At 40.5% G+C, this 27,894-nt stretch overlaps 1 protein-coding gene across 1 annotated transcript in view; it reads right to left on the reverse strand.

Moving 5' to 3' along the window:
- The window catches only part of ARHGAP24 (Rho GTPase activating protein 24), a 750,703-nt gene extending 728,174 nt beyond the window's left edge, over positions 1-22,529 (reverse strand). Inside the window, exon 1 of the mRNA XM_056111392.1 lies at positions 22,512-22,529. The gene's annotated coding sequence lies outside the window, so the exon portion shown is untranslated. The remainder of the gene's footprint in view (positions 1-22,511) is intronic.
- Positions 22,530-27,894: the final 5,365 nt, after the last annotated feature.

A 27,894-nucleotide genomic window follows, 5' to 3' on the forward strand; every position in this document is an offset into this window, starting at 1 on the left:
AGTTGGATCAGGCAATATGCTGTGTATAAAGACGAGTGTGAACAATTTCTGTCCATCTTGGAGGAACGGGTTGGGGTGGGAGGGTGGGACATGCTTGAGCTATCAGTAGTTATTCATACAAGGAATAGGAAAGGTTGTCCAAGTTCTAGCACTACTGTGAGTATTTTAGGAAAAGACTCAGAAATGGAATCAAAATTCAGGGTTTCTATGTCGGACTTTCTGCTAAAAAAAAATTTATAATAAGGACCAGAGAAAGTACAGCAGGTAGGATTCTCACCTTCACATAGTCGACCCATTTTAATCCCAGTACCCCAATATAGTCCCCCAAATGCTATTAGGTATGATTCCTGAGCACAGAGCCAGGTGTAAGTCCTGAGCACTACCTGGTGTGGCCATAAAAATAGCCAAAACAAAAAAATAATTAACTTCTTATTGCTTTTTTGTGTAATAGGAAATACATAATATCTAATGCTAAAGAATTGTTTAATTAAAAATTTTGATGTCTCTTAGCAAGAAGAAATTCTAAGAGTTGATAATTTCTAAGTCAAGATAAAAGAGTCAAATATACCATACACCAATATGCTACAAATGGCAATGATAGATAAAATATGGACAGATAAAGCAGGGGAAAAAAGATAGAGCTAAAACAAGATAAATACTTCTGTCTTAACCTGACCTCCCAGCAATGTATCTATAGCCTTGGGTAAAAGCTTACTGCTTTATTGGGTGGTGTAATCCTACAGAGCAGAGACAAGGAAAAGAGGGATGAGGCAGAGAAGACAGAAAGACAGTCCAAGGTATCAGGCATGACTGATTGATCACCCCATGGAAGTGTCTTCTGAGACACTCTATAAGTGACTCTCCAACGCATGGAAGAAATCATTGATTTGCAGGCTCCTAGAACTCACTTGCTACTGCTTTCCTGCACAGACAGTTATCTGTCTGTCACCGCCCCTTCCACACATCACTTTGAGTATACACACTTAAGTCTGCAGCATTACCTGTTTCTCTTGATCCAGGACCCAGCGAACAGGAGGTAATGTGCAATGCTAAGGTCTGACTCCTCTGAGTACACTAATTCAATGCAGAATTAGCTGTGGCTAAATTGAGTGCTCAGAGTCCCACAGATGGACTTTAATCAACAGTACTGTGGGTAGGGTGATTGCCTTGCACGCAGATGACCCAGGTCCAAGCCCCAGCACCCTGTATGTCCCACGAAGCACCACCAGGAGTAATTCCTGAGTGCAGAGTCAGGAGTCAGCCCTGAGCATGGGCAGGTGTGCCCCTCCCCCGCAAAAGTCCCACAGACCAGTTATGATAAGATGCTCTGAAGGTCCTGAAATATTTAACCAATTTCTGATGTAATTTCTATATAAATGGAAAGAAAGCTAACAGGGTAATGTACTGGATTTGGACCTGGCTGTGGACAGTGATGTCTATGATATATGACAATAACAATTACAAAATGCATGATCGTCTTGTACGCCTGGAGTGATAGTACAGAGGATAGGGCGTGTGCCTTGCACATGGGCAAGTGCTTCGATCCCTGGCACTGCCAGGAGCATATTCCTGAGTGCAGAGCCAGGGCTAACTCCTGAGCATCACTGGCAATGACACAAAACCAAAGCAAAAAAAAAAAAAAGATGGTGCTTGCTCCGATGGAAAAAAAGAAGTAAATTAATATATAGAAGTCAACACGTTTTCAAAGTAACTATCATTTTTTTCCTTCAAAATAATTCTGGCAAGAAAATGACACACTATCGCATTTGTGTAAAACAGTACTGGGTGTCTGGGCACTTGCTATGTTATTATAACTTTTTGTGTTTAAATAATAGCTTAATAAGTGAAATCAAAGAAATTAAAAATCTGTATGGTCATTAAAGTGATACTAGTCACTTTAATTCTTTCAGGGCTTGAGCAATAGTACAGTGCCTTGCATATGGTTCCTTGAGCCCTCCATGAATAAACACTGAGTACAGAGCAAGGAGTTACTTTTGAGCACCAATGGGTATGACTCGTAAACAATAATAATAATAATAATAATAAAGTATTTCATTGGGAATGTACTGTAGGTATTTGATTCCTATGGTCATATTTCACTGAACATAATTTCCTGTACTTAATTTTTGTCGAAAGTAAGTATGACTTCAGAAATTATTTCTGTCAAGAACCAGAGAAGTAGAATGCTTTTTGTAGTTTAAATTCATAGTTTTTTTTTTGTTGTTTGTATGTGTTTTTGCTTTTTGGGTCACACCTAGCGATGCACAGGGGTTACTCCTGGCTCTGCACTCAGGAATTATTCCTGGCAGTGCTTGGAGGACCATATGAGATGCAGGAATTGAACCCTGGTCAGCCACATGCAAAGCAAACGCTCTACCCACTGTGCTATCACTCCAGCCCTGAGTTCATCATTTTCTAATGCTAAAAGTATTTCCTTTGGGCACCCTGGTCTCCACTACCGTTAATAACACACTTCAGGCACTCCGAGTTCCAGCAGCACATCCTTCATCATGGTGCCAATGCCCCTTCCCCAGGGTTGCAAAGCTTTGTCCCACTCAATACATACACCCTCTTCTTGGTAAATTCAGTTCTACTCTATACTCAACTCTCTGGGTGTGATGTCATGTCCATTCGCTATTCCCTTTCTATTAAAATTTATTTTTTATTTTGTTTTGGGGCCACACCTGGTAGTGTTCTGGGCTCATTCCTGATTCTGCACTCAAGGATCGCTCCTTTTGTGCTCTAGGGACCATATGGGATGGTGGGGATCGAACCAAGTTTGGTCACATGCAAGAAAATCTCCCTGACTGCTGTACTACCAGTCCATTCCCTATTATTCCCTTTCTGGTTTCTTTACATCCCACATATGAGAAGGTTATTTTGTCTGCCACTCTCCTTCTGACTTACCTCGGCATGGTTCCATCTTAGTTTCTTCCACTTAGCTGCAAGTTGCATGACTTCATCTTTTATTAGAGCTGAGTAGTATTCCATTGTGCATTTCTACTAGTTTCTTTTATCTATGCTCCTGTTTTGGGGTACTTGGGTTCATTGCGACACTATTCACAGAAACCAAGATATGGAAACAACCCAACTGTTCAAGTTAATCTTTAAGACACCCATGTAAATAGTTTGAAAGGAGAACCTGTACAGATTCTATTGCTGAGTCCCTCCGTTTTAATCTAGATGGTTCTTTAGTAAAGAAATTAAATGAGGATCCAGAACTCAAACTGAACTCAAATCTTTCCATTAATATTTTCTACTTTTATATCTCCATAAGGGTTTAATGTATTCTCTTTAGAAGCAGGAATACAGGTGTAAAGTGGTTCCTTCAATCATACTTCCACTGTTTTCCCTAACCTCTATCTGTCGAGATCCATCTTTTTCCTTTCTTCTTCAACTATGCATCTTCAAAACAAAGTTTCTGGCTTTGCTTGTCAACTGAAGAGGAATTAACTATGCGAACAGCCTCAGAGTATATGGTGACCACTTAATCTGACCAGTCTCTTCTGGACATCAAATAAGATTACTTTTATCAAAAGAATACTGATTATGCTGTCTTTACATTGAAAAACATTAATCTCAGTGGCTTCTCCAGACTTTTTCAGCTAATCCCTGATCAGGTCTAAGGCAGGATTACCGTAAGCCTCTTTGACAACACAGGAAAATCATATCTGTAAATACAATTAGTGACTTCTTACACTTCTAAAAGGAAGATATTTTCTGCCCCGAGAAAATGACATTAGGATAAAATAAAAAGAAAGAAAAGAGGTAGGAAAAAGGGAAACTAAAAAGATTTTAAAAAGCAGGACACTCACTATAGTGACATCTGTAATAGTAGGTGAGAATTGACACATCTGAATTATATATGCATATAATATCAGCATTGTATGCATGAAAAGTATAATTGAGTATTGTAAATCCCAGTATCTCAATTAAAAATGAAAGAAGGAAAGAAGCAGATCATTTTTAGCATTCCCCACTCATGTAACACAATTATTTCAATAATAACCATAGGCTAGAATGAGTAATCAAAAATATGAGAACAGTGATTTTCTATTTTATTACATTTTGTGTATCTATAATCATACTAGATTTTAAAGGTAAATTTTCATAAAGCAAAATGTCTAGGCCTAGTGCAGCATACCAATGCAATACTTTATTTTGTTGATTAGTTTTCTCTTCAGAGCTGTAGGGCATTTGCCTTGCACGCGGCTGACCCGGGTTCGATTCCTCTGCCCCTCTCAGAGGAAAGCCAGGTAAGCTACCATGATGTATTCAATATGCCAAACACAGTAACAAGTCTCACGATGAAGACGTTACTGGGCCCACTAGAGCAAACCAATGAACAATGGTAGGTCAGTACTACAGTCTACAGTTTTATCTTATTTGCAGGGCAGGAGTAGGTGAGAAACATCCAACAATACTCAGAGCTACTCCTGCACCAGTGCTCAGGAATCGCTTCTGGTGATTCATCAGGGGAGCATCTACATTGCCTGGCATTGAATTGGGGGAGGTGGCCACATGCAAGGAAAATAGCTGAACCCAAATATTATCCTTCTAGCACCAATTCTTAGTTATGACCCAATTCACACATATAGAAAAATCAATCTTACTCTTGAAAGTATTATTTGAATTAGAGAAGCACCAAAATTTACATTTACCAAACAAAAACGTATCTCTCTCAGTCTGCACTATTTTACTGTTTAGACTTTAAACATAAATGAAAATTCCAAATCATCTCATGTAATAATATAAAAACTGAAATAATTCAAAAGTGATAATTTGTCATCTTTAAACTAGAACTTGTACCATGATTGCTTATTTTTAAAGTTTTTTTAAAATTCAAGGATATGTGTTATCACAGTGTTGGATATAAACTATGCAAGCTAGAATGAGATCAAACTTTATAAACTTTGAAAGCAAACTATGAAGCTGGTTACATATATGTTAGAGGTAACATCATATAAATGTAAATATTCAATGGAGAATACAACTCGGAGTACAATATTTACTAAGGAATAGCTTAAATGTATACATAGGCATATCTACCTGTATGTGTTATTTATGTCTTATGAGGTATGATTGTTTTGCCCTTCATTTAGAGTTGTTAATTCTTGGTGAGAATATCTTACTTTCATTTGTCAAGTGGGCTGGAGCGATAGCACAGCAGCTAGGGCGTTTGCCTCACACGCGGCCGACATGGCCAACCTGAGTTCGATTCCTCCACCCTTCTTGGAGAGCCCAGCAAGCTACCGAGAGTATCTCGCCCGCACAGCAAAACCTGGCAAGCTACCCGTGATGTATTCCATATGCCAAACACGGTAACAAGTTTCACAATGCTACTAGGCCCACACGAGCAAATTGATGAACAATGGGAGGACAGTGACAATGACAGTGACATTTGTCAAGTATATACCAATAAAACTAGAGATAAAAAAGTTTTCTAAAAATTATCATAGCAAAAGCACAGCCATCTATAGGCTGTTAGGTGCCTGAACTGAGACACAGACACTAAATAAAAGTCAAATCCTGGGGGATAAAATGTTTTTACTTTGTATATGCCATATAAATATTTATTAAATATGATATATGAAAGTTTTAAAATGATAAATTTCCTTTTAAATTCAGCACAAAGGGAAATAGGAATGCATCATCACCATACTGCTGAAGTAGTACTTCTGATTTTAAAGGCAGAATCCTACAGGTTTATGCTTGTTTTAAAAGATATATATTTTCCCTTGAGCACTGCCAGGAGTAAGCCCTGAGCACCAACAGGTGAAATTCAGTAAAGGTAAAGGTAAAGGCCCTCCCGTTGATCGTCGATTTGCTCGAGCGGGCCCAGTAACGTCTCCATTGGAGACTTTGTTGTTACTGTGTCTGGCATATCGAATACTCTCGGTAGCTTGCGGGGCTCTCCGAGAGGGGCGGAGGAATCGAACTCGGGTCGGCCATGTTGGCTGCGTGTAAGGCGAACGCCCTACCCGCTGTGCTATACTTTAAAAAAAAATAAGAAGGAAGAAGAAGGTTTTTATTTTCAGGAAATTGTTCCTTCCTTCCCCATGTCAATTCAGAAATGTTTGCTGCCTGGAGAAATGGACCATCAGACACTTCTCAAGAATCTTTCAGTGAACTGATATTCAATGAAATAAGAACACAACCACAAAGTAGTGGAGAAAAAGAAAACAATATTTTACTTATTTAAAAGTTGCTCCAAGACAGAAATGCAAATGCAAAGCTGAATTTAAAATCCAATCTTCCCAACTCTGGACCCTGACTACAAAACTATCAAGTGGCAGGTGGCAGGGTGTGGAGCTTAGTAGGAGAAAGGAAGAGGTGGACAGAGACCACATAAGGGCAGTGCTAGAAAACACTTCCAGGTGGCGATAACTATGTGTCAAGGCTATAAGCGTAATATACTATAAATGGGTCTACCTAACTCTAGCAGTAACAGATATTAAATAAATAATATGTAGGAAAGGTAGCATGTCATATAATCAAATGTGCTAGAGATAGACTTGTTTTTGTAACAGGGTAGAAACTTAGAGCACAATCAAAACTATTTCCAGTTATTTTTTTCATTTCCTATATTTTCCATTAAGATTTTGCTGTATTGCTCAGATAGAGAAGGAAGCACCAAATAAAGGGTGTTGGGAGGATCCTCCCAGGATAGGAGATGCATGTTGAAAGCAGACTATGGACCGAACATGATTGCCACTCAATGCCTCTTTTGCAGACCACAACACCCAAAAGGAGAGAGAGAACAAAAGGGAATGCCCTGACACAGAGGCAGGGTGGGATGGGGTGGGGGATGGGGGTGGGAGGGATACTGGGATCCATGGTGATGGAGAGTGGGCACTGGTGGAGGGATGGGTATTTGCTCATTGTTTAATAAAAATTTGTGAGTCTACAACTGTACCTCATGGTGTTTCATTAATAAGGTAAGGTAAAGGCCCTCCCGTTGATCGTCGATTTGCTCGAGCGGGCCCAGTAACGTCTCCATTGGAGACTTGGTTGTTACTGTGTCTGGCATATCCAATACTCTCGGTAGCTTGCCGGGCTCTCCGAGAGGGGCGGAGGAATCGAACTCGGGTTGGCCATGTTGGCCGCTTGTAAGGCAAACGCCCTACCCGCTGTGCTATCGCAAAGATTTTGCTGTATTGTGTGTAAAATGGCAATGAGAACTTCTAGACGCATTTCCTCATTTCAGCTAAACATACTGAGAAGATAATACTGCTTCATAATTGGATCTAGAAAGGAGTTTGAGAGGATCTATCATCATGTTAGTTCAGATCATGTGGTCATCAGTAAATAATTATTCTAGCAGTCCATTGTCTTAACCTTACCCCTAAGTAATTATTCTAGATAAAAGTTCTCTGATGACCCAGTTTGAGTACCAAATATATCAAATGTTACTGAATAATAATTAGGCTATGGAGAATTTCTTCAGATAGAAAAGGGTTAATAACTCTAAGAAACTTTATGTATATATTTTCTCTGTATCACTGCAACTGCCATCCCGTTGTTCATCAATTTCCTCGAGCAGGCACCAGTAACGTCTCCATTCATCCTAGCCCTGAGATTTTGGCAAGTGCCACATTGCAGGCTCTTTCAGGGTCAGGGGAATGAGACCCATCATTGTTACTGGGTTTTGGCATATCGAATATACCAGGGGGAGCTTGCCAGACTCTGCCTTGCAGGCAGGATACTCAAGGTAGCCTGCCGGGTTCTCTGAGTGAGAACTAGACAATAAGAGGTCGGGAGCTTCCGGGAGCTTGGTTTTATAGTGTCTGGATCTTGGTCGTTGATACGATTAACATGATGCTGGGGGCAGTTGGTGGGTATAACTGCCTAGCTACTGGAAGATGGGGGATCTGTACATGTAGGTAATTGTTAACATCATGTGTTACTTTATGCAATATGATTTTAGATCAAGGATTTTGTTCATTTTGTTTTTACGTCTGCACATGTGTGTTTTTACTGGTTCCTGTTGTACAATAAAGATTAAAGAATAATTTGCTTGATGAATAAAATAACATTTTAAATAAAATCCTGTCATTTCTGCTACCACATGCCTAGATACATTTCTTAGAATTTCAGAACTGTGAAAATCATACAATTTAAAAAATGAGGTTAGGAACTAACATTCAGAAATTTCATCCAAAACACACCTTTTGAAAAATATATATAGGCCTAAGAAAATTGTCAGGACAATTTTAAGTAGATCCAATGTTCCTATAATATATATTTACTTTAAATAGATACAGCTCCCTTGCTTTGAAAAAGGTGTGAACTTTGATCTTGCCAGAAGAGAAATCACCCAACTCCATAGATAATTTCGAATAGAATATGACGCCACCAAATTTTCCCAGGTAGACTGGTCCAGGCTGACGACCCTGAGGCCCCCTGGGAAAGGGATCAGCAGATTTCTCTTCCTGCCTGAAGGCACAGCCTGCAGCCACACCTCTGACAAGGAATAAGCCCTGCTCTACAACTGAACCTGTTAAACTGGCAAGCCACCAAATCTTTCCATCTCGAAAGCTCCTGGACCTCGCAGCTAGCCCCTCTGAGTTTCATAGCACTGTCAGTCCTGTAGGGTAACAGCGATTTAGATAGGAAAGTTGTGTATAAGACCCCAGAGCTCAAAGAGCATAAATCATAACACGAAAGCTTCAAGTGACACCAACAAGCCCTGGAAAGCAGACAATGACCTCAGAAAACAGCACTGTGAGATACAACAATTATCACAAATTGTCTTTTATTAAACTAAGTTTTAATAATCCCATTTTTCTTTGTATTGTCACTAAAAAATAGGAAGTAAATTTGTTTCTACCTGCAAGTCTAAGGGTGAAACTGATGCCATGACAGGCGGCAGAAATGAGAAAAATCAGGTAGTTCCTGGAACTGAAACCGATTCAGTTTCCCAACAATAAAACAATGCGTAACTAGCCAACCTGAACCCACCTGGGAAAGTTCCCGGGCTCAGCAAGTGGGTTCAAGAAATCAATTCTCACAATGCCCCAAAAGTTGCTTTTTGTTAACCCTAAAAGAATGAGAAATCTACATAATCATAAAATTGGTATTGATACTGGAAATTATTGTTTAATTGTTGCCTAAGCACTGCTACCCTAGACATTTGCCAAAACCCCCTTGTTTGGTAACTAAGATTTCTTTCTGAAACAATAAGGCATGTACAGTCTCCTGCCCCCACACCTGGTACCTTGGAGGGGGGCAGGTTGAGTTTCCCTCCCTTCCCCAAGCAGAGCCCCGGCAGCCAAGGACCTCCAGAACCAGCCACAGCCATGCCGAGACCACTCTCCACACGTCCGGACAAGTCTCATGCATGAAGGAACCGGCAGAGGAACCCAGGCATGCGGGTCCCGGGGCTGAGATCTCTAAGCCTGCTTGGATTGGGATTGGGCCTTCTCCACCCAGATCCCTCATCTTCCAGTAGGTAGGCATTACACCCACCAGCTGCTGCCAGCGCCAGGTGGTTCCCATCAACGGCCAAGACCCAGAGACTATAAAACCCAGCTCCCGGAAGCATCTTATTGTCTCGTTTTTACTTTGGAGAACCCGGCAGGCTACTGAAAGTATCCTGCTCGCACAGCAGAGTTTGACAAACTTCCTGTGTCGTACTCAATATGCCAAATACCAGTGACAATGGTAGGTCTCATTTTCCTAGCCCTGAATGAGCATTGAATATGGCTCTTTTAAAATCTCAGGGCTAGGAAGGAGACGTTACTGGTGCCTGCTCGAGGCAATCGACGAACAACAGGATGATCGTGATCGTGATTGTGAAGACATGTACTGCTTATGTAATCAAACCCTATATAAACTTCTTGCTGCCTGAAGTCGGGGTCGCTATCAAGAGACCACTCTGTGGGTGAGATAGTTGACTCCAGTATACTGGAATAAAACTCCTGCTTTTGCATTATCGTGTCTGTGTCTCTGTCTGTCTTGCCACTTGGGAACCCAGAATCCCGGGCTTATCACAAGGAGGCAGGCTGGGGTAGTGGGTGGGAAATTGGGGATATTGGTGGAAGGAAGTTCACACTGGTGAGGGGATTGGTGTAAGAACATTTACTGCCTAAAACAAAAGTATTATGGAAAACTTAGTAAATCACTGTGTCATAAGAATAAAAAAAAAATAAGTATATTTTCCAAGAAAAAAACTGTAATTTACAGAAGGGACACAACTTCTAAGTCTGAAAGTCCTAACAACAAATGTGGGTAAGCCTGCATTGAATACAATTTTAAACTGAGATAACTCATAGATACTTGAGTTGTGTATGTTGTGAATTCCTTTAAAGTTGGGTTTTGCTGGCCACTGACTGCATTTGCCTTGAGTTTCTTACACGTACAATTGTACAAAAGAAAAAAAAAATCTGTCATGCTGAAATTGTTTCCTAATATAGCAATTGTGTGAGAATAATATTACATTTTCAAAACTAGTACTAGACTAGGACGTATGGTATATTGTAATTCCCATTAGGATTTTTTTCATTGAAAGGGGATATTTAATTAAAACATAAGAGAAAGTGTCATTGTGCCTTCTTTGTTGCCAGCAACACAAGATGAAATGTGAAAAATCTGTTTCTTTCTCTCTTTCTCTCTCTCTTTCTCACCTTCTGAGTCTCCTTCCATTTCACTAACTAAAACAATTCTACTTCAAAATAAGAGAATGAATCATTTAATTAACCACTTTAAATCAGGTTATTAATTAGCCTTCTCGATAAACTCTTTATGTGTACTCAGTTTACATGATACTTTTAAAAACTGGTATATTGAAGGCTTTTGAATATTATTTAATCAGTATTTTATTAAAATATTGCTGATCAAATGCTTTTCTAGCAGTATTTATAAAATGGAATTAATTCTTCTCAGGTTTCAGAATATCTAGAGTTGATGTTATGAGACATTTTTCTATGGTTACATTTCGATAGACTGGAGCAATAGCACAGCGGGTAGGGTGTTTGCCTTGCACACAGCCGACCCGAGTTCGATTCCTCTGCCCCTCTCGGATAGCTCAGCAAGCTACCGAGAGTATCTCGCTGCACAGCAAAGCCTGGCAAGCTACCTGTGACATATTCGAGATGCCAAAAACAGTAACAACAAGTCTCACAATTTGTTGTGAGATGATACTGGTGCCTGCTTGAGCAAATCAATGAACATCAGGAGTACAGTGACAGTGACAGTGATATTTTCTTATTTGTCACATTCTCATGTCCTGCTAGTTCACCTGAATCTAGGCAATCACCAACTATTTTTTAAATTGGATACTGACTATATTTTAATTTTTAAAATATTTCCCAACCTATTAAAGTCAAGGCCTTCGTTCCACTTATGTCCACCCTACCTCACTTTTTGGGAAGTAAAAACATTCATATTTTTGATGAATTCTTACAGCAAGTCAATGAACAAAAAAGATTCAGGAAAAGAGACATATAATATCCTATGATGGCTCTGCTAAGCATATAAATATAAATTTTCTTTTATATTTTCTTTTATTATTTTTTGAATCACCATGAGATACAGTTACAAAGCTTGTCCAATCATTTTATGACTGAAACCACTAACTTTTGACACCAATCATTGAGGTAATCAAATTTTCTTCTGGCTCTGACTATAAATTAAGCTGGTAAGAAAAGATTCTAAACCTTAAGAGAGTCCTCACCAGGGGGTATGGTGCCACTAGCAGGTAAGTCTGTACCTGTGAGACAAGATTGTGAGGCAAGTGCATCAGCAGCCTGATGGCGCCTTCAGACTTCCAGATACCCCAAAATTGCTGCTGTGCCTTGGCCAGACCCCCAAAAACTTGGGGCAAAGTTTACCAAGAAAGTAAACGGCCAAAAGTTAGGTATGTGGGAAACACACCCACAAACCACCTCTGGCTCAGCTATATAATTGGAGGCATGGCCTCTCTGGTTCCTGATTGAACTGCTTAATGGCCATGATCCCAGAGACTCAGAAACAAATCTCGAAACCCAGTGGCTTTTGGCAGAAATGCGTCCAGTCCCTGCAGTAGGTTACTGTTGCCGGGCCACCCCAAGTGGGAATAGGTTTTGTGCCTTGGCCTGCTCCCTTTGGCGGATCAGTGGCTTCATCCTCCAGAGGCCATTGGTCAGGCTTGGGCCTCCAGTGATGAAACTTGTTGGGCCTCACAGGATGGGGGTGGAGCCAGTCCTTGTCCTCCCCATCCCAACGAGACCCCAAGTCATTGCCCACGAACGGCCTCTCTGGCTCCTGATCAAGCTGCTTAACGGCCATGATCCCAGAGACTCAAAAACAAATCTCAAAACCCAGCGGCTTTTGGCAGAAATGCATCCAGACCATGCAGTTGGTTACTGTCTCCAGGCCACCCCAGAGGGGAAAAAGTGTTGTCCCTCCACCTGCTTCCCCCTGACGGCTCAGTGGCCATCCAGAGGCCATTGGACAATCAGGTTTGGGCCCGCAGTGACGAGACATTTTGGGTCTCACGGGTTGGGGTTGGAGCTGGTCCTGTCCTCCCCACTCCAATGAGACCCCAAGTCATCGCCCATGAACAGCCTTTCTGGCTCCTGATCAAGCTGCTTAACGGCCATGATCCCAGAGACTCAGGAGCGAATCTTGGAACCCAGCTGGTTTGGGCAGAAATCCCTCCAGATTTAAGTGTTCGGAATTTCAAAATCGCGCAGCCACTACTGCAGCCATGCAACATCATATGTTATTCATAACCAGCAATCACAATCACTTATCACTTAATCACTTAATCCCCGTTATTCATCGATTTACTTGAGCGGGTGCCAGTAACGTCTCCATTCATCCCGGTTGCATGTTAGCGTAGCCCAATGGTATCTGTTCGTTCTAGGAACATGCAGAGCCTCAAACCGATCATTCAGGGTCTTGACGAAGAAGTCTGACCATCTTGTAGGTGGGCATCCACATGATCTTTTGATGTCCCGTGGAATCCTATTAGTAATGGCTCTAGTCCAGTGGTTATCTGTAAACCTCATTACGTGTCCAGCCCATCTGATTTTTGATGTCTTGGCAAATGAGACAGCGTCCCTGATTCTTGAGTGTTGACGAAGATCAGAACTCCGGATTCTATCTCTCATTTGAGTGAATCATGATATTCCAAGCATAGCTCTTTCGATTCCTCTTTGAGAGACCCGAATAGCATCCTCATCCTGTTTTCGTAGGGTCCAGGTCTCTGAGGCATATGTTAATGCAGGAAGAACAGTGGAATCAAAGAGATGTGCTCGTAGCTGGAGGTTCTTTGTCCTTTTAGTTACTTCTTCAACGTTCTTGAAGGCATTCCAAGCCACTCTCTTCCTCCTGTGCAACTCAGGTGCCAGGTCATTCATCATGTTGATTTCTCGACCTAGGTATATATAACTGTTGCATTCGGAGATGGTGGTTCCAGTGATAGCGAATGGAGAGTCAGGAACAAGGCTGTTTCTCATAAACATTGTCTTCATAAGATTCAGCTGTAGTCCGACCTTTGATTCTGTTGAGATGGAAGCGGTCATGGAAGCCCTAGCCAATCAGGGCGTACAAACTCAATACATCAGGATCCTTCATGAGCTCCACTGCGGATTCACTACCAAGATCTCACCATTCTACAAAGAAGTAATCATCCATATCAAGAGAGGGGTTCGGCAGGGTGATACCATTTCACCAAAACTCTTCAGTGCCACCCTCGAGAACATTATGCGACGACTGGAATGGGAAAGCATGGGAGTGAAGATAGATGGTCGGCAACTACACCACCTCCGCTTTGCTGATGACATCGTTCTAATAACACCAAACATCAGCCAAGCGGCACAAATGCTGAACGACTTTGACCGTGAATAACCAGCAATAGAAAACAAATTGTCTACTGCTGCCTTTTCAGCAGATCTGAGTGTTGGGGTAAAATCTCAAATAATAATGGTGGGCCTGGTGTCAAAATATTGAATGTGATCAAAGTAGAGAGAGAGTAATGTGGAAATCATCTGCCCCACGGGTAGGGGGAGGGTGTGGGATGGGGATATACTAGGGTTGTTGGGGGTGGAGAATTGGCACTGGTGAAGGTATGGGTGTTTCATTGTATGACCGAGACTTAGACCCGAAAGCTTTGTAACTGCTCTCACGGTGATTCAATAAATAAAATTATAAAAAATGAAAAAAAAAAGTAAGGTGGAGTTCATGCCCAATTCAATCAGCTAATCAGTGGTTGAATAAATAGCAGTATTCTACATAAAAAAAAAAAAAAGAGAGTCCATACCACTTCAAAGTTTTTGTTTTCTTAAGAAAAAGGAGCTAGATTTCAAAACTACCATCAAAATTCTTATGATAGGAACTGGAGAAGTCAAGTTGAAACTATTTGCACAAAATACAACAGCCAAAAGTTTACCTTCATATGATATTTCACTATTTCTTCACTAGTTTTCACAAATATTATCTCATTTAGTCTATAATAATAACATTTCCCTGAATTGTGTGTACTGTGAATCATTTTGCTATTCAATTCTTCTCACTTCGTGTTATTTGAAATTTCTCCAACCTCCTTTTGGAAAAAAATGAGACTTAGTTACCCAAGCATTTCCAGAGAGGTATGACATGGAGTGTTGGAAGAAAATACTCAAGGACATATGTAAAGCACCTGGGGAAGCCTGTAAAGAACAACTGAAATTGATGATGCAGCAGCTAAACCGTTCAATGTTGCATTTCTCAATTACTTTAAACACACATCTTTTGTGTTTAGTTTGATTTCTAATCTGAGAAGTAGAACTGATTTTAAAGAATCACGATCACGACCATCCTGTTGTTCGTCAATTGCCTCGAGCAGGCACCAGCAACATCTCCTTCATCCTAGCCCTGAGATTTTTTTAAAAGTGCCATATTCAAGGTTCTTTCAGGGTTAGGAGAATGAGCCCCATCATTGTTACTGGTATTTGGCATATTGGGGACACCATGGGGAGTTTGCCAGACTCTGCTGTATGGGCAAGTTACATTCGGTAGCCTGCCAGGTTGTCCAAAGGATTTTGAAGTTAAAACAGAATTTCTCTATTCTGTTATTAGGGGAGGGAGGTGCAATGTCGGGTGTGACCCAAAAAGCAAAATAATAATAATAATAAAATAAATTAAAAAACAACAAAAATAAAAGACAGTCTTCTAGCTTTTTCTGCGAGATCCAACTTGAGATCCAACTTTGAATAAGCATTAACTTCTATTATTCCTGAAGCTCTGATTTAGAGCATTGTTTTTCAACCTAGGGCCTATGGAAAGCTTGCGGTTCTCCAGGATAGTGAAGGGAGACACAGGTGAATACTGTAGAAACTAATGACCGCAACACAAGAGTAAGGGCTGACCTGTAAGTTGAGGGGAAGGGCAGGGGGACTTTAGGAAGGAGATAGCCACAGACTTTAGGAAGGGGGCCACAGAACAATGTTGAGAAATACTGATTTAGAGAACCTACAACTTAGAAGGTCATCAAAATCAAAATTGGAATCTGGTGGTTTCAAACAAAAGTGTCGAGGGAGATGAACAGTGCCTTTTGTGGAATGAAATCAAAGTGAGTTTTGAGGCAATGGGCGAGCTCCAGCTAAGTCTACTGTTGACTGGTGTTTTGCAACTGGTTTTCACAGCTTGTCATGTGCTTAGAACCAGTTCAGCCTGAGTAGTAGTTTCCCATCTTGGACTTTAAATGGACTGGTCATTGTGAGATTCTGCATTTGGCAAGAATTTGGCAAGAATCTGCAGCATAGGGTAACTTGTTCACAGGTGTGTGCTATTTTTGTACAGTAAGACACTGTTTTTTTGTTTTTTACCAATAGAGCTTCCTAGGCCTTAAATAAAGCCACATAGGTTACAAAGACCTTCAGAAGCTGTCTGCTTGCACTGCAGTGTGCCCTTGTACTTCCTGCTGTGTGGAGACACCATGTGAAACACTTTCTGTTTAATTACTCTTTCTCAATCATGCATGTAAACATTGTCTTCAACTATACATAAGTCTTCATGATATGAGTACTTTTAGTGCACATATTATGGGGTCCTTAATTGCTGTGTGCCACATAACCTGTCCTTGATGAATATAGAGAGATTCCTATTCCTAGGAAATGTTGCTAAGTCTACACAACTCAAGAAATACTAATGACTGAGTCCAGAAGTCTGCTAAAAATGTTTCTCTCTCTTCAGAGAAAAAGAGAGACAGAAAAAAAAGAGTGTGTAAGGTTGGCAAGGAAAATGAAAATTTCTCAAGGAGAAAGTTTTAGTGCTAAACATTTATTGTAAGAACAATAAAATCAGTCACCATGGCTCAGGAAAAGATGGAATCTTGTCAAGGAGAGAATCTACATGAAATCAACACCTGGATACCCCAAACCAAATACTCAAAGGCATGCAATTAATTTGTAGAAACCCTTGAAAGGTTTCTAAACCTGACCAACATATCTGAAACATCCTTTCTAGGAAAAGACACCAATTCACAAATGAATTTTCTCTCTGTACTTACTTGGTGATTCCCTAGAGCCAAAAGTTTTCACATCGATGGGCTATTTCTCCTTGTTGAATTTAAGATGTGAGTAACAGATTCTGAAAAGGTGGCATCAAGGTAATGACATCCTGAGCAGATTAAAATCAAGATTATCCATCTTCTTATCAGTTATTATCAATAAATTTTCACTGATAAGATTCTCCAAAATTTTTAACATCACTAATCATTAAGTTTGGGTAAATGGAATTTTCCCTGAAAAACTAATCTAGGAACTAAGATTGGTTTTGTTCTCAGTTTTACGGAAGAAAGGCTAGTGTCATAACAATCTTAAGAACATCTTTTTTTTTTTCTTGACACACTGTTTCATTCTAAAATACTAGATTTTGTGACATTTTAAAAAATCAGAGTCACTTGGGAGGTGTTTGGGAAAATTGGCAACAATGGTGATGGGAAGGTGTAATGGTGGTGGGATTGGTGTTAGAATATCAAATGTAAAAAACCATCATGAAAAACTTTATAAAAACAAAATAAAATTTTAATTAAAAAAATAAAATAAATCAGAGTAGAGTGGGGTTTTTTTGGTTGTTTTCTAATGACATTTGTTTTTTCTGCCATGCCTGGAGATGCTCAGCAGTAACTCTTGGGTGTGTTCCTGGTACCCTATGGGATGCCGGGGATCAAACTTGGGTGGGCAACATGCAAGGCAAGTGCCCTGTATGCTGTACCACCACTCCTGCCCCTTAATGCTATTTTTATTAAGGCACTGTGGTTTACAGACAAGCCCACGATAGTGCTTCAGGCAATGGCCCAACACCAGTCCCACTACCCCGTGTCAACTTCCCTCACCAATGACCCAGCAGCCCCGACCCCCAGCCCGCCTCCTCAGCAGTTCCTTTTTCAGTTTGGTTGTCGGAATTCGAGTTGCTTGGTGCTTACAAAGTTGTCAGCTCTGTGCTTAGATCCCTATAGATACTTCACCTCAATACCACCTTATTTTTAATGATTTTTTTTGCGTCACACCTGGCATCAAATTTGGGTCAGCCACATGCAAAGCAAATGCCCTACCGGCTATGCTATCGCTCCAGCCCCAATTTTTTTTTTAATTTTTATTAGTGAAACACCATGAGGTACAGTTGTAGACTTACAAATTTTTGTGCTTGGGTTTCTATGATACAATGATCAAATACCATCCCTCCACTAGTGCCCATTTTCTATCACTATGGATCCTAGTATCCCTCCCACTCCCATCCCCCCCATCCCACCCTGCCTCTGTGGCAGGGCATTCCCTTTTGTTTTCTCTCTCCTTTTGGGTGTTGTGGTCTGCAAAAGAGGCATTAAGTGGCAATAATGTTCATCCATAGTCTACTTTCAACATGCATCTCCCATCCTGGGAGGATCCTCCAAACACCCTTTATTTGGTGCTCCCTTCTCTATCTGAGCTGCCTTTTCCCCTAGTATGCCCAGCTGGCCTCTAAGTCATGGAGTAATCCTCCTGGTACTGATCTCGGCTATTCTTGGGTATTAATCTCCTATTTTGTTACTTTATGTTCCCCAGATGAATGCAATCTTTTTATGTCTTTCCCTCTCTTTCTGACTCATTTCACTTAGCATGATACTTTCCATGGAGTACCACTTGTATGTAAATTTCATGATTTCATCTTTTCTAACAGCTACATAGTACTCCATTGTGTAGATGTACCAAAGTTTCTTTAACCAGTCATCTGTTCTTGGGCACTCAGGTTTTTTCCAGATTCTGGCTATTGTAAAGAGTGCTGCAATGAACAAACAAGTGCAGATGTCACTTCGACTACACTTTTTTGCCTCTCTGGGATATATTCCCAGGGTGGTATTGCTGGGTCAAATGGGAGCTTGATTTCTAGTTTTTTGAGAATGGTCCATACTGTTTTCCAAAAGGGCTGAACCAGTTGGCATTCCCACCAGCAGTGAAGGAGGGTCCCTTTCTCGCCACATCCGCGCCAGCACCAGTTGCTTTTGTTATTTTGGATATGTTCAGCCCCTATTTTTAATGATTTTTTTAATCAGAAATTTGACAATGAACAATTTAACGTCTGATGTTGTGAAGGAACTACACCCATTATATAAGAAATAAACCAGGCACAGTTGCAAAAGGAAAGTCAGTCTCTCCAGTCACCCAAAACTCTCTCTAGATGCTTTCAAAGTATAAAAAAATGGACAAAGATTTTCTTTTCATTCATTTCTTTGGAAAGTTGGAGCGATAGCACAGCGGGTAGGGCATTTGCCTTACACGCAGGCAACATGGCCGACCCGAGTTCGATTCCTCTGCCCCTCTCGGAGAGCCCGGCAAGCTACCGAGAGTATCTCGCCCACACGGCAGAGCATGGCAAGCTCCACGTGACGTATTCGATATGCCAAACACAGTAACAACAAAGTCTCCAATGGAGACGTTACTGGGCCCGCTCGAGCAAATCGAAGATCAACCGGAGGGCCTTTACTTTACTTTACTTACTTACATTTCTTTGGAAACACAAATAGAAAATAATTTGGTTTATTAACTCATCTGAACTGTGTAATTTAGGGAAGTTTAAAATTGTATTTTAATTTTTGCTGAGGAATTATGCATGGAGATGAAATACAGTTAGGACATCTACTCTTATCTTTTTAACACGTAACTGTTAGAATAACACAGTGTAGTCATTTGACACATTGTAAACTTTCAAATTAAGTTGGGCAATGTAGCTGAATAATGATTTGGGTTGGAAATAGAAAGAGGGAAATTATTTAACTTGGGCAGGAGAGGTAGGACATCAGGTAAGGCCCTTGCCTTGTACATGACGGACCACGTTTGATCTCTGTCACCTTGGAGGACCCCTAGTGCCCATCCAGCAGTGACCCTGAACCCAGAGCCAGGAGTAAGCCCTGAGCACAGCGGGCATGGCCCAAAACAACAACAACAGTAAGGAATGTTTAGTTTTATCACGACCTTTTTAGATTCTCTAGATGCATATTCTATCCCTCTCATCAGTGTGCTAGGTAGATCCAAGTCAGAGAAAGTTGGTAGCCACAGTGACAGTAGAAAATTGAACACAAAGTGATTTTCTCCCACAGGGTAATAGCAACAATTTGATGATCCACAGCTTGACGGGTAAATGCCATCATGTAAGAAAGCAAACCCTTGGATAACATTTTGGGGGATGCAGGTAGGGCGGTATTGTTTACTTTGTTCTGGCTTCTACGTTTCTCATTCCAAGGGGGGGCTGGAGTGATAGCACAGCGGGGAGGGCATTTGCCTTGCATGCAGCCAACCTGGGTTCAATCCCTGGCTTCCTATATGATCCCCCAAGCACTGCCAGGAATAATTCCTGAGGGAAGAACCAGGAAGAACCCCTGAGCATCACCAGGTAGGACCCAAAAATAAAAAATAAATTTTTAAAAAATGGTTGAAGTTTAATGATCAAGGAACTTTTTATCTTCCTAAGTTGCTACCCTCTCTGTGAAACTATCCACTTTCTGGCCCTGGCTTCACCCAAGATGTTCTCTACTGCCTAAACCTGGGTAAGCCTGGAGATTGGGGTTAAAATATCATTGTTGTCTCTTCCCTAAAGCATATTCCCCAATTGCTTATTGTTGAATTTAGGTAGGGAAAACCAAGGCTGTAGTTTGTTGGACTTGATTAAGGACATATAAGACAACTGAAGAGGAGGTAATAGATGATTCAGGGTTTGATTCAGGGCTTGAATACTACAGAGCGACTCCAAAAGAATATTGCTGGAGCATCTTACCCTTCATTTCCAAAGGACAAAGCAGAAGAAAAAGCAGAGTTTCACATACAGAATTTCCTCTTCCACCAGAATTTTCAGTCTATAAAGTAGACCCTCTACAATGATTTGAACATCTAAGCATAAGCAACCAAGAATGTGATGTGCCCTATGGCAGGTTCTGGATCCTAGAAGTTAGGAAGAAATAGAAAGCACAGCTGTAGTGGCAAAAGTCACAGCTGATAGTGGCACACAGAAAGACAAACTACTTCCTTCTACCTTCATCATCAACCCTTAGCAACTGCCATCAACCTGAAACAGTCTGCATGAGTGTTGCCAAGATTCCAATCTATAGAAAGTGAAATTGGCGATCTGAAAAAAATCAAGGAATGGGAAAACAAGTGGTGTCTCTCCCAAAGAGTGCTCAGAAAATACTTCTAACAGCTTACATAAATTTAGGCACTTTTCTATAAGTCACGCCTGACAAGTTTCTGATGCAAACCAAACAGAGATCCTTCATTCTTACCAAAAGTAAACAAGCAAATCTAGAGCTTAATTATGCCTATGTTTTATTCTTGGTCAAGCCAATGGCCACAACTAAGAGTTGCACTCCCCAGTGAGAAAGCTTGTAAACTTTCAATTCGATATGTTTTTTTCTTTCCTTCAGCTTTTATAAATCTTGCAAATTAAAATGGAGTTATTTTTCTCGATAGAATAAAATTGTCCTAGACTTGACAATTTCCTTTCAGATCATTCAGAAAGAAGTGAAGTAGGATTTCCTTACTCTCCTAATCTGGACAATCAACTACCCCAGTCCATTTTGTTCCTGTTCATAAATGAAACTAAATAAAAAGTAGTACATGGTTTAGATCAATAAAAAATGAAGACAATTTGTTTTTTTATTTAATTCTGAAATGAAATAGTTTTATTTAGAGAAAATCAGAGGAGAGAGAACAGATTGTGATACAGGGCAATTGAGGATGTTTTCAGATTTTAGTCCCACCAAATATTGCCAACCTTAACAATTCTCTGTACAGGATCTGAAATATGAAATTGAAAATATGCAACAGTGAATAATAACCGGGGGTTCTGGTTCTATCTTCCCACTGTCAATAATACTTAATTCACAAAAACTGTTTCAAAAGATAAACATAAAAGCGAGCTCAAAGTGTTGGGTTAACAACGAGAATTCTGGCAGGTCAAGACGCACTCTCTGACATGGACAGCTGGAATTAAGCATATGTGACGTACAAAGTACATAAAGTGCACACAACCACACACGTGCACTCATATACACACTCATCACACCTATTTTTCCACACCCCTAATAACATTCCTTTTTAATTGTCAAATCCAACCTAATTTATTGATAAGTTACCTTGGCTCTGGGGAATTAAACTTATTTTCAAATGTATACACTTTCAGTTATTTTTGTCTAAACTTTTTAGTTGCTGCTTTCAGTAACACAAGTCAAACCAAAAAAACCCTTTCCCCTCCACTTACATTTCAAAAACATTTATAGCAAGGGAAAAAAACTCTCAAAAAGCTAACTCTACTACCAACAATAACGGATATGTATAGGTTCTGAACTTCCTGTTTTCATACTACTCCTTTCACTGGAAACTAAGGATCCTTTTTAAACCCTCCCCATTTATTTCTTCCTTTATTCAACTACTGAAAATCTTCCTCAGCCTCTATCATTACTTTATAGTCAGCTGAAAAGACAACAGTTAATCTTCTGAAATCTTTGGAGCAGACCCACACTGACCGTGCAAGATAAAGATTCACTTTCCCTGGAATAGGAACTGTGGGCTAGAAGCTGTTGCTCATAACTGAGACTGCCACTCCACATCATCTCTGCTGACATGACAGACCTTCCAAACTGACAGTAGCAACAACTGAAGGTCACATCACAAAGTTGATCTGCACCTCACTCCCCTCTGCATTATCTGTGACCTCTGCATCACTGAAATGACTATTTTCCAGAGGACAAAAACAACACTAGACCTTTGTGTCCACGAATCCTTAGGATGAAAACTACCAAGGACAGAAGGAAATCCAGAGTCAGAACACACCACCTCTTGCAGCCAGCTTATCTCTCCTAAGAAAGTCCTACAACCTCCCAATTTTGTTGGGAAAAAAAAAATAGAGAGAGACAGATAGATAGAGACACTCCTAGCTTTCCCACGGCAGAATTCCACCTGTGCTGAAAGGAAAGGCTCAGATTTTATTTGAGGCAACTTTTGAGGCTGACCTAAACTACTGCTATTTACTTCCGACATGAACGATAAATGAATAAATCGTCTCCGGATACTCACAAGCGGGAGCGGAGTTCTGGCCCCTAACATCAGACGTCGCCGCTGGCTGCAGACTGAACGCGCCTGTCGGGAGGTGCTTTTATTTTCCTAGCGGAATAGCACCCTCTCATGGCCCTTGGAAGGGATGCAGCAGCATCCGCCAAAGCATGTGACATAATTTGTTTACTATCCAATTACGCAATGTCAAAACACTCAGGTGAGAACAAAAGCTTCCGCGGGGGCCTGGAGAGGAAACCTATTCCAACCTTATTTGGGGACGTTTGCTCCAGGATTTTAAACGGAAATAATGTGACTGTTTAATTTTTTTTAAACCTCATTCCTATTTCATAGTAGGAAATATTAGTGCTTCTAAGAAAAAAAAAATTCTCTTCCCTGCTAATTGGTTTTTTTTTTTCCAGAATTACTACTATTCTTGATACTCTACTGTCATTAGTGCAATTAGTATCAATAGAAATATTTTTTGCATTTGCTCCTTGACAGAAAATGTAGTGATTGGATGACATTTTACCCCATTTAAAAGTCACTACCAGGGCTGGAGCGATAGTACAGCAGGTTGGGTGTTTGCTTTGCACACAGCCAACCCGGGGTTCAATTCCCAGCATCCCATATGGTCCCCCGAGCATCGCCAGGAGTAATTTCTGAGTGCAAAGCCAAGAGTAACCCTGTGCATCACTAGGTGTGACCCCAAAAGCAAAATAATAATAATAATAATAATAATAATAATAATAATAAAATAATAAAAGTCACTACTAGTGAATAATACCCAAAGACAGTAGAAACAAAGGCCAGGGGAACTGGTCCACGGTAGGAAGTTTACCACCAAGGGGGAGGGCTTGCAGTTAGGACAAAGAAGGGACCACTATGACAATGATCCTTGGAAACAGCACTCTGGACAAAAACTAAGTACTGAAAAAAGGTAAAGTGATATGCACGGTACCCTTTTGCATTGCAAACCACAGTGCCTAAAAGGGAAGTAAGGGCAGGGTAGGGGAGGAGAGAGAAAGAAGAAAAGTGTCTGCCTCAGAGGCCATCTGGGTTGGGGGGGTGCCCCGGAGGGCAGAGAAGGGTGGGAGGAAACTGGGGACATTGGTGATGGGAAATGTGCACTGGAGAAGGGATGGCTGTTGGAACATTATATGACTGACACTCAATTCTGAATAACTTTGTAACTGTGTATCTCACAGTGATTCAATAAAAAAAATCCTGATGATGAAAATCTGATAATCATTTTATAAAATGTATTTTGGTAAACATTCATCAAAGTAAAACAGATAATGCTTTGTTTTTTTAAGATGCATATGAATGTAAGTTATACTTCCATTAAACAACACTAATCAGAAAAAGAAAATGGGAGCAAAAATGCCAACAAATAAGAAGTCACTACCAGCGTACGGATGCAGCTCAAGCCATAAAGCACTGAGATGCATATGAGTCCCTCAATTTTGATCTTACATAGTATCCTGAGAAGGCCACGCACAGTTCTATTATTCCTAAGCACATGTGCCAAAATTATCAATAATTCTCACGTTTCCAGTTTTGCAATGGGTAAATCCAAAAGAATTACTCGGCAATAATGAAAGTAAAATGGAAAGTTGGTACCAATTCCTTTAGGTGCATGCTATAAATACTACCATTTCCAAAGTATGTAGGTCATATATCAATTAATGGAGAGTTTGACTTACCAAATGTCTTACAAAAGGGCATAATGCTTGCTCAGTCGTGATATTTTATCAAACAACAAGAGGTCTGTTTATTTAGCTAGGCGTTCCCTGCTTAGCATTGCCACTCGCTCTGAGAATCAATGAACCAAGACCCTTGACTAAGAAAGTTGCATACACATATCAAGAATAATCATGCAAGAAAGATCTCTAAACTATGAATTTTCAGAGTTGGCTGCAAGACTTATATATTTTATTTTAAATGCCATATTTCTGATCCCCTCTAGATAACACTCTTTTGATATTTGCATAAGGCTAGAAAGAACCTACAGAAGCAAAAGGAATATTTATTAAACTTTGCTATGTCCTTGCTCGTGTCTATGGCCTTCGAGTGCATCACGGGTACTGAGATTGCTGTCTGTTCTTCACACCTCCTTCCTGTACAGCTGATTACATCTCCAGCCTACTGGGTGTGACCTTGAATCTTGATTCAACCATCAGAACGTGAGCAGTAATCCCATGTCTAACCCAGGAAAACCCTTTTAAGATCCTTCATGTCCCTGTTTCCTTCTTGCCTCTGCAATGGAGATAGTTCCCAGACAACCCTAGATTCCATGGGGTGAAGATAGCAGAGTCACAATTGGAAGGAGGAAGCCTCGATCCCTGCTGTCCTTCCAGGAAATAGCCATCTGGGAATCAGAACAGTGGAGCCGAGATGTGTTTAGGAGAGTAAGGAATTAACTCCTATAAACGTCAAGGTGTTGCACGGTTTTGCTTTTGTTGGTTATAGGAGTAAATCTGATATTATTGTAAGTCTTCTATTTCCTCATCAGCATTCGTGAGATTGTGTGGTATTATCCATATTTTACAAAAGCAAAACCCAAGTGTTTAGGTAACAACTAGCCCAAGTGGCCATGAATTTTTGCTTGTTTGGGTGGTCCCACCAAGTGGTGCTCAGGGTTGATTCTTGGCGCTATACTTAGGAATCACTCTTGGTGGGCTCAGGTAGACCATAAGAGATGCAGGGACTTGAACCCACATGGCCATATGCAAGGCAAACCTTACCCTCTGGACTATCACTCTGGCCTCAGTAGCCACTACTTAAGAAACTTGAACCTGGGTCTGGTCCATGTCTGTATCTCTAAAATACCTGTTCCTTGTTACACCAAGTTCAAGCCCCCACCCCGCCACCCCTGCTGTCTATTAGTAATGAACAGACCAGCAACTTTGCGTTAGCATAGGAAGATGCTCTGATAACACATGGTCCTAAAAACCTGGGTTTTGCAACATCATCCATGTGTGTGTCAACCTCTCAGTCATCTTCATCCTGCCTACTAGGCTAAAGGAATCGTCCTTATTTTAGTCTCTTAACAGAAGAAAATTAATGATAAAACTACGTAATTGCTTTTAAATATCGCTTCCAATGGCCCAGCAAGTCAGTTGTTCCAATCTAGTATTAATGAGGTCATAAAGAAATATAACCTTAAACATAAAAGGGGAAAAGGAAAAAAATGTATTCAATCACATCCTCATGCTAGGAAACTAAACATGAGAAATGTCATAAGAAATTTATGACAAAGCTGAGGAACGGTTGAAACCACATTATGAAAAAGAGTAAGAAAACCCCAATCAATGAAATGATATACTTTCCTTGATTGTCTCTTTAAAAAATACAGTGAAGGTAGGCACTGTAGCACTGCCCTCCTGTTGTTCATTGATTTGCTCAAGCAGGTACCAGTAACGTCTCACAACTTGTTGTTACTGTTTTGGCGTATTGAATACATCACGGGTTGCTTGCCAGGCTTTGACGACAAGGTAGGTAATCATTCAATTAAAATACATAAACTGAATCCAACTGGAACAGAAATTTTACTTCTGAATCATCTCCATGAGCAGCTTTACATTCATACAGACACAGCTAAGTGTTGTGAAATAACTCATGACAATGCAAAGTGACGAGTATTCTATACACAAACTAAGCAAGGTGTGCTTTCCAACAGAGAGAGAGAGAGAGAGAGAGAGAGAGAAAGTGCTAAGAGAGGATGAGAGACAGTGGTCAATAGTGCTTGAGGAAAAGGTTTGCTCTTCAAGTCCATGTTCTCCCTTTATCTTCCTTCCTTGTCTCTATGTCTCTTTGCCTTTTCCACTCTGTAGTGACTCATGGTCTCTCTTGAACATCTATTTCCTCTCTTTCCTCTCCTCTCCACATATTTCTAAGCAAGTTTCTTCAATAAAATCCACCTTGCAGGCTGAAGAGACATTTATTTCTCTTGGGTAGTGCATTTATTTCCTTGCACACTGCCGACCCAAGTTCTAATCCCTGGCACCCCAGATGGTGCCCTGAGCTTGCCAGGAGGGATGACCCCTGAACGTAGAGCTGTGAGTGAATCCTGAGCACCATTGGGTGTGGTTCAAAAACCAAAATGAAAAAGATATGAGGAAAAAAATGTTCAGCTTGCCTTATGAAACCAAAGAAAAGGTGGCTGGAAAACCAAAACGAAAATAACATGAGGAAAAAGTGATCAGCTTGCAGACCACAACACCCAAAAGGAGAGAGAGAACACAGGGGATTGCCCTGCCACAGAGACAGGGGGTGGTGGGGGGATGGGGGTGGGGGGATATTATCCATGGTAGTGGAAAATGGGCACTGGTGGAGGGATGGGTATCTGATCATTGTATAATCGAAACCCAAGCACAAAAAATTGTAAATCTACAACTGTAACAAAAAAAAAAGAAACAAAAAAACATCACTGACAATGAAAAAAAAAAGAAAATCATTATTAAAAGATACCCAAGATCTTTTGCTTAAAAAAAAAGTGATCAGCTTGCATTATAAAACCAAAGAAAAGGAAGCAGGGAAAGCAAAACAAAAATGATATGAGGAAAAAATGTTCAACTTGCATTATAAAACCAAAGCAAAGGAGTCTGAGAGATAGTGCATGACTATAGCACATGCCTCACAAGCGTCCAGCACTGGTTCAATCCTTGGCACTCACAGTCCCAGGCCAGGTACCATTGCATCCAGGGGCCGGCATTCATTCCTGGTTGGCTAAGAATCATCAGAGAAAGTTCTGTTCATTTCTGTATCCCCTAGTTCTAGCCTGTCAAACATGGAAGAGAAACTGTCTAATTCTGATTTGCGTCCCTGTTATCCCATCCCAATTTGGTTTCTGCAATTGCACTTTTAGTAGCCACGTTAAACAAGTATCTAGACATTCATTTTCGATGACAAACTGGAAATGCTTTTAATGATGTCGTGACATTTTACTTTGATTAAAAATCATGAAAAAAACTAAAATTAAAATATCTATCAGGCCAGAGAATAAAATAAAATAACCCAAATGGCTTTGACTATTTTTATATTCTCTGAAATAAATTTTTATATTCTAATCTTATTAATATTGCATAAGCAGATGAGTGAATTAATGAAATAGAAATTCTCTGATTCCTCAAATGACTGTACTTAACCTATTTAATACTTAGAAGGTTTTCTACAATAAGACTCAGTATTATATTATTCTTTGGGACTCAATTAACACCTGGGTAGTGGAGAACAGCAATGATCCAGAAATAAACATCAGCATCCGGCTGGGATTTCAGTCCTCAGCCCCATATGCTGAGTGAGATTCCGGTGGTGCTGCCATTGGCGGGATCCCAGGGTACCACAACTAGAATATGCGACCTCTGGTGAGTAGGGTACACAATCCCAGTCACAAGCAAAGAGA

Source organism: Sorex fumeus, unplaced genomic scaffold (genome assembly GCF_029834395.1).
Source record: "Sorex fumeus unplaced genomic scaffold, SorFum_2.1 ptg000013l, whole genome shotgun sequence".
Taxonomy (NCBI): domain Eukaryota; kingdom Metazoa; phylum Chordata; class Mammalia; order Eulipotyphla; family Soricidae; genus Sorex; species Sorex fumeus.